This window comes from Octodon degus, unplaced genomic scaffold, assembly GCF_000260255.1.
Source record: "Octodon degus isolate 3935 unplaced genomic scaffold, OctDeg1.0 scaffold00011, whole genome shotgun sequence".
Classification (NCBI taxonomy): domain Eukaryota; kingdom Metazoa; phylum Chordata; class Mammalia; order Rodentia; family Octodontidae; genus Octodon; species Octodon degus.
The window spans coordinates 5,526,905-5,534,885 of record NW_004524587.1 but is presented as its reverse complement, the minus strand read 5'-3'; the positions used below and the strand labels follow the sequence as shown (position 1 = coordinate 5,534,885).

General features: G+C 39.0%; 1 protein-coding gene across 5 annotated transcripts in view; it reads left to right on the top strand.

Moving 5' to 3' along the window:
- The first annotated feature begins 222 nt into the window (after positions 1–222).
- Cntnap4 (contactin associated protein like 4) overlaps positions 223–7,981 on the top strand; it is a 236,333-nt gene continuing 228,574 nt past the window's right edge. For 4 of the 5 annotated variants that reach the window (XM_023709356.1, XM_023709355.1, XM_023709357.1 and 1 more), the window contains exon 1: positions 224–328. The gene's annotated coding sequence lies outside the window, so the exon portion shown is untranslated. Of the gene's footprint in view, positions 329–7,981 lie in introns of all 5 variants that reach the window. The other variant, XM_023709353.1, reaches the window with a different exon arrangement.

The following is a 7,981-nucleotide window of genomic DNA, read 5'->3' as shown; positions in this document are numbered from 1 at the left end:
TAATTTTGTAACTTCTATGTCATTTTTGTACTCTATTCCATATCCTCCTGTCTTTAAGTTCTCTTGCTTTACTAAACTTATTAAACCATCCATAGAGTACCCTAGAGAGCTGCAATTCTAGTTTTGGATATTGTATTTGTTTGTTTGCTTGTGGCGTCTGTCCATCCAGGAGAGCTGACAGGCTGTACTAACCCAACTATGCTATTTCCCCTGGCAGATGACTGTGACGATCCTCTCGTACCTGCCTTGCCTCAGGCAGCCTTCAGCAGTTCTTCTGAGCTCTCCAGCAGCCACGGTCCTGGCTTTGCCAGACTAAATAGAAGAGAGGGTGAGTCTGGCTTTTTCCTCTGTTGAGTTCATGGTGAATCACATTAATTTGCCATTCTGCTTTAATAAAAAGGTAATATATGATAAAAACTATGCAAGTGATATATTATTAAAAGATATGCATTTCTAAATAAATCAATGGCTAAAACTCTTGAGCTGTACATGACATCTAGCTTCCATTCTGGAGTAGCAAAATGACACTTCTTCTTTGAAAATCTGGTATAGTCATTTCAACATGCAAAGAATTGATTTTCTTCAATCTGAGAAGCCTTTTATGCATCTTAAAAGCACGTTTTCTACAATGGGATGCAATCATTATGGATACTATAGAGATGAAAGCTTAATTGGCTTTCTGTTTCACATTAAAGAAGTTTGCAAGATGTAATTTTAAAAGATGTTAGTTATTTACAATAATGATCCCTCAGTTTATTTAATTCTCCTTGTGGTTGACGTGATTTTCTTTACTGTTGAGGAATAGGAACTTCATAAAGCTTTCGTGCTGTTTTAGGAATCCTCAGTTCATATTGTTTACTGTCTCTTAGGTAGGTTGGGTTTGATGCCTTGAGTATGTTTAAAAGAAAGAAAGGATAATTAAATGCCACTTGCTGTAGAAATAAGAGTTTCAAAACATTGTGTGCTCAATGACAGAGTATTATAGTGATTATCTTTCACAATATGCTAAGGTAGAAATCATCTACATACACACACAGGCAAAGAGGCTTGGTGATACTAAAATAGAGAGTATTTTTAATAGCCACAAACCAGATACCAGAATCACATGTTACTAAACACGTGTCTCCTGCATTTATTATCTCCTTCCTTGCCATATGAGTTACCCTTTCCTTTCGATTTATCCTTGGTGTTACCTTGATGCTGTTGCTTAATGCTAAACATATTGAACTTTAGATGTAGCAAGCAGATTGTGTGTGTGTGTGTGTGTGTGTGTGTGTGTGTGTTAGGTTTTATCATCTAGTATGTATCATACTTCATATGTAATCCATTGCGATAATTTCAGCATGGATATTTGTGTAACATTTTCACATGCTTTTAAGTTTATTTAGAAATTGTATCCCCTATTATTGGATATGCCCACCTACTTTTACTTCTGAGCGTGAAGATATCTAATGAGAAATCTGGGGGTGCCAAGATGTGTTTCTGTGCCTGTTAAGTACCTCATGGTGACAACTGTCAGTCACCCAGGGCAGCCTTCTTCTATTTGAATTTTGGGATCTCTGAGGGGCCAGGCAAGTAGACTCTCTTAGTCCCCCTGAGGACTGCTCCAGACTCGATGGTCATGGATCTGACCACAGCAGTGCTGCTCAGACAGCTCTGACCTGAGAGCAAAGTCAGACCCTGTATTTCTCCTTCAACTAAATCAGAGTTTAACAGTCACCACCGCTTCATGTGAGTTATGTTAACTTCACAGTATACGGCCCACCAAAAAGAATCAAAATTTATCTATGTATCTTATTTTGTTTGTTGAGGCCTAATAAATCAGAAAAAATATATTTTATTAATTGGATCCAATCGTATTTTTCATTAATTTATGTGCTCATCAAGAGTCTCCATCAGTGGGACTTATTTTCATTCTTAATTTGTTTCTATGGCTCTCGCTAAAACACAATATCAAACTTCATGAATCTCATTTGCATGTTAATGAAACTGAGAAACAAAACAGGATCATTTTAATTATCTTTCCTGGTTGTCAACCTACTTGATTACATTTTTCTTTTTATTTAGTTTTTCCTTTTTTTCTATTAATTACATGAAGTGCTCATAAAAGGATGTCAGATTTTGAGTGATTTATTACTAAAGGCTATATATTACTTCTAGAATAAAAACATTGTTTGTAGTATTTAGGAATGCAAAAAGTGTTCAGCCAAGTCACTAGGTTTTGTATAAGTAGCCTAAACCAACAACTCAGGACCTCACTATCCAGATGTAGAGAAACTTCTTTCCTGAGGAATCAGGAAAATGGCCAAGAAGGATCAGACAGGGTTTGAAAGGAATCCCTTTCCTTTCAAGCTATGGATAAAAAGTGCCTGAGGAAAATCGTAGGTCCACTGTAAGGAGGGAAAGGCTGCTATTGGACGTGATTCCATTTCAACCAACATGAAGGATGAGAAACTTACATTTTGGAGGTATAGTAATTGTACTAATTCAATTTTTCCATGAGTGTTATTGCGGGTTGAATTGTATCCTCAGAAAGAATATATTTAAGTCTCATCCTGAGATCCGTGGATGTGACCTCATCAGGGCATTGGGTCAAATTTGATGTAATCAAATGAAATGAGGGTCTGCCTGATAAGGATAGCCCTGAAACCAATGGCCAGTCTCTTTCTAAGGAGTGACATTTGGACCCACAGAGACAGAGAGAAATTATGTAAAGGCACAAGCAGAAATCAGAGAAGTACAGCTGTAGACTAAACCATGCCAAAGTTTGACAGTGACCTCCATGGGCTGGGAGGAGGTAAGGAAGGACTTGACCTTTCAGCTCACCGAGGGACCGTGTGGCCTTACTGACCAGCACCTGGATCTCAGTGCCTTTGAACCTCTAGAACTGCTGAGAGAATAATTCTCAGTTCTTTTAATCTGCCAAATTTCTGATGCTTTGTTATGGCAGTTGTGGGAAACTCGTACAAGTGCCACTCAGCAAATAGCTTCTTTTTCATTAAAAAACACTCCAGAGAAGTGTTTAACTTAAATAATTTTTATGAACAAATGACTTACTTCTTTTGCACTGGGAAAATGCACATCAATTTTCACTTGAAAGATTTTATGGCTCAGAGAAGTAAAATCCAATATTAATTCTTTTTTCCCCAATATTAATTCCAAACAACACAAACAAAAAACAATCACTGCCAATCCTGACAATATAAAGGAATCAAATCTTTCTCTGCCTTTGTAGGATAGGTCCCATTTATCTAGTGTTTTCGTTTTCAAAGTGTCGGTCAGCATGACACGAAATACCAAATGCAAGGTTTCAGAAATGTGTAGTTCGTACTTTTTGAGTTGCATGATGAAATTTCACCCTGTTTCCCCAGGACATGAATGACCTGTTTGTCCAGTGTGTCCACAGCATGTAGTCCCTGCCCGTTAGTCACATAGAAGTCCTCTTGATTTTCAGATCACCTGTCACAGTATGGAGGTGCTTCTGTTATTAGTCACTCTTATGTGGTAGCCTGGTGCTTTGTCGCAGTGCCTATGTCCTTTGACTCCCTTTTTCTTCTCATGTAGGCATTGTGTCACCTCACAGAATCACAAAAGAAAAGACGGTGGGACAATGCAATATAGCACTGAGAGAGAATATGCCCTTAACTTTTATTACAGTGCCTTGTTACAATGGCTGTGTTTTATTACTCATAGTGAATCTCTTTTTGTGCCTAATTTCTGAATTAAACTTTATCACAAGAGTGTATGCGTAGATGTAAGGACAGTGTGCATGGGATTGAGTATCATTGGTGTTTTAGGCATCCATTGGGGTTTTTAATGGATTCCCTGAAATAAAAGCAAGTGCTGTATAATTTCTCATGGTTGAAGTTTCAATATTGTTTGAATTTTAATGGACTATTTAAAGATAAGTGGCTTACTTTTCTTGTTGCTGAGACAAAATACTCAACATGCCAAATTAAAGGAGAAAAGCTTTATTGTAGCTCAAAGTTTGCTGAGATTTTTGTTCATAGTGGGTTGGCCTCCAAGGCAGTAAGGGAGAGGGGCCTTGTAGAGGAGAAATAGACTATGGCGGGGTGTAAGCAGCAAAGAGAAAGCAGTGAAGAGCGAAGTAGAGAAGCAGCAAGCACTTGAGCAAAAGCAGCCCTCTTTCTGCTCCTTGTAGTGTGTCCAGGCTACAAGCCATTAGGGCAGGCAACACTCACATCCAGTGCGGGCTTTTGCATTATTCACATGCAGAACTATGCCAAGCCAGTCAGTGGAATAATTTAGTAATCATGGGCCCTTGCTCCAAGCATCAGACCCTTAATCCCAATGTCACACACTCTAGACCCAGCCACCTCTGAAAAGACCCACCCATGACTGCATGAGGCTTTAGGGGGCCATCTAAACACAAATCATAATGTTAAGCATAGTTTGACTTTTACAATTATCAATGCGCATTTTTTTCTTTTTTTGTATTTTTAGGGAAGGGTCTACAGGGTGTTCAGGGTCTCACTACTAGATTGGACTCATAGTGATCTGCCTGCTTATAGCATCTTAAAAGCTGGGATTACAGGGGCGAGCTACCACACCCAGTCTCAGTTGCAGTCTCAGTGCACCTCTGGGGTGGGGCCGGCATGGCAGGCCCAGGGATCAAACCTCCGGCCTCTGCACCTGCTTACAGATGCTTTAATCCGCGGAGCTACTTGGCCAGCTCTCAATGCACGTTTCAAGCAGGTGCAAGTATACCATTCGATAGCCCACGTGTGTTCTGAGGATGGAATATAAAGAAGACAGATTTTTTTGGGCTGTTGTGGTTGTAATATAATCTAAATGAAAGTCTTTACTTTCACACATTTGGGAACATTGGAAATAGGTTATTGCAAATGCATTATTGTGATAGACTTGTGCATAGGGGGAAAATAATAAAGCAAGAAAGAAAAGTGATTGCATAGGAAAAATAATCTATATGATATTTTGAGTATGAGTGTAAACATGTACATATATCTATGTTTAATTAAGTAGAAGTTTGCTTCTATAACTGACAAATACTCAGATTTCTCTATTCCACAAGATTAGATTATTTCCTGTTGGGCCAGCAAGATAGCTCAGTGGAATAAAGTGCCTACTTAGGCAAGCTTAGGTGAAGCACTTGGGGCTGCGATTTGATCCTCAGCACCACATGCCATGCCAGCCCTGCCTCCAGGACAGGCTGGGCCAGCCACAGAGTCTGGGCATTGTGGCATATGTCTATAATCCCAGTGCTGGGGAGGCTGAAAACAGAAGGATCATTATGAGTCCAAGCTGTGTAGTGAGACTCTGTAACAACCAAGTACATTAAAAAATAAAAGCACATTTCCTGTTGCTGCTAAGTGTGATGTTTGTCTGTATTTTTCTCATTGTCTATTTTTTTTTTAACCAAAAATTGAGTCCTTCCGTTTGTTAAGCAATACTTACAGAATTTGTGGCTAACATCCAGTGTCTGTCTATGGAGAGATTAGCTTATTGATTAATTGACAGAAATAACTCCCATTCTAAGATATACTTGTGGTATGAATAATTGTAGCACTCTCTGTAGAATTGCTTTGGTTTATTTTGCCCTAAATCATTATGTGTACTTACATACAACCATTACACTGAAATAAAGACACAAAATGAATTTCCAAGGTGTGCATGATAATATGGATACTTTAGATCCCAACAGACAAAAAGAGTAGGTGCTTTTCTTGAGGTGAATATTTCCTGCTGTTAGATATATCGTGTGATGTATTTCCTAATAATTACCATGTAAGCATACGTTAGTATATTTCATAGGCAGTACCTTATGAAGAGAAGAGTGGGAGATAACTTTTGAACAGGATAGAAAATTCTCAGCCTAGAGCAAGGAAAACAGCTGATGTGTGTCTGGAATATGCCTGAGTGGTCCTTAGGGGCAGAGATGAAGCCAGAAATAAACATCATGGGATGAGTTTGCTGTGTTGGCAATGGCCCGTGTTTGTAGAGTTGGTTGGGGAACAACAGATGCGTGCAGTTTATTTGCTTCTGTGCCCAGCCCTGGCTTCCTCCTGCCCCAGGTCTGACGTGCTGTGGAAGTTCATGGCCATGAATAATAAACACAATTCAAGGCTCCCACACCTCCACACTGGCCCAGCCTGTGGAGCATGACTTCTCATTAGTTCTGTCCAATTCTTCTAGCTCGTTCTCAGATTTGTCTCTGAGATGAACCCTATTGTAAGCCCACAGAGATAAAGCTTTAAACCTGAATATGCAAGTGCTGCAACCCAATTAAGCCCTGGAATGGTCAGCTCCCAGGACCCCTTCACAGTGACAGAGCTCTGCTCACCCCACTTGCTTGAGTTGCAGCTTCACATTCATCCCTTTTGGGCTCTTTCTTGTGGATAATAAAATTTTAGGTGAGATATAACCATTTCAGAATTAGACATAACTGTGGTCAATTCACTATTCTTAGTTTAAATCAGTTGTGTTTCTTAGTTATGGATAGGCAAGATATTTAGCCCCTACAATTTTATTTTCTGTTGAAGAATAGAGTTAATAGTGTGATGGTATTAGTAGGGTACCATCCATCTTATTGACAATTATGTCGATATACTATGTCATGTGGCCACGTAAATTTCACTGTCCTATGTTGCAAAGTGTCCCCCATCAATTAACCCTGGTTTATCAATACTAAGGATGAAATATATACAAATATGTACACAAATTACCTTATAAGAAGGTAATCTCAGGGAATTCAGGTCTTCATGCACATCTTTTAAGAAGGATCAGCTGACTTGTGATTAATTATAAAGGAAAGCAATACCAAATAATTGTACTTATGTTTTATGGGTTCATTATGAGAATGAAGAAGAGATAAAATATTCTCAAGTATCTTTGGCTAAAGTCAGTGAGATAGAGTTATATGATAGCTTCCTCAAATTCTCTTAAACAAGTGAAACTGGTTTATGAACTTAAGGAAAAAATAACCTTAAGAGATCAATACTTTGATAAAGGCTTGGAGAGGCAAGTGCCAGATACTTTTACGGTCAGCGGTGTGTCACTTGTACTTATAGATTATATTTTGTATACTGGCCTTGAGAAGGTGAAATAAAAGTGAGTAAAGCCTTACATTCTTTATTTCTTGATCCACCCATATCCTCTGTTCCTTAAAGCAGAAGTGAGTCTGCTGCCAGTTCTGAGATTAATATAGAATTGCTTCTATTCTTACATTCTTGCGTTTGATTTAACACCAGAGGTGACTGTCCAGGTGATCATTTGGCTTCCCCTTTCTCTTAGGCTCTGCTTCCTCTTCGGCATCCGCTGCTGAGAGGCCAGGCCCCGCCTCGTCTCCTCTCTCGCAGCGCTACACTCTTGCTCGTACTTTTCACTGTCCTTTTCTGTCCTGTAACACACTTTCTCCAACTTTAAATCAACCTGATAATGTCATCTGAGTGCATGTGCCAAGCTGCCAGGCCTAAGTAATTTATAGGGATAAAAATTGCTGGTTTGGGAACCGAGAAAACTAGATTTTAATACTAAATTGTGGATAGCCTTGGAGAAATGACATTTTTTTCTGTTTTTTTCTTTTGCCTCCCTCTAAAAGATGAGGTGGAATTTGAAGATTTCTTGGATAATACGTGCTTTTATGTGTGATATTCTATAGGCAGTATATCTATCTTTTCTTTCTAATTTATCTAATAATGGAAATCTTCAAAGCATAGAATGTAAGGAAACATGACCCTTCAGTCAGAAAAGGGAATACAGTAAAGCAGGCTATTCTTCCAAGTCCCCTCAAATTAGAGGACAGAGGATGCCCAGGGCTTAGGAAATGGCTTCAATCTTCATGGGGTAAAGGAATTCACATTATAAGTAATGACCCTGCTAAAACTGATACAATATCTTGCATTTAGTTAATTAAAATATATTCATAGGTGATGGGGAGATGGCTCAGTGGAATAAGCACTTGCCTGGCAAGGGCAGGGGCCTGAGTTCAATCCCTGGTTTC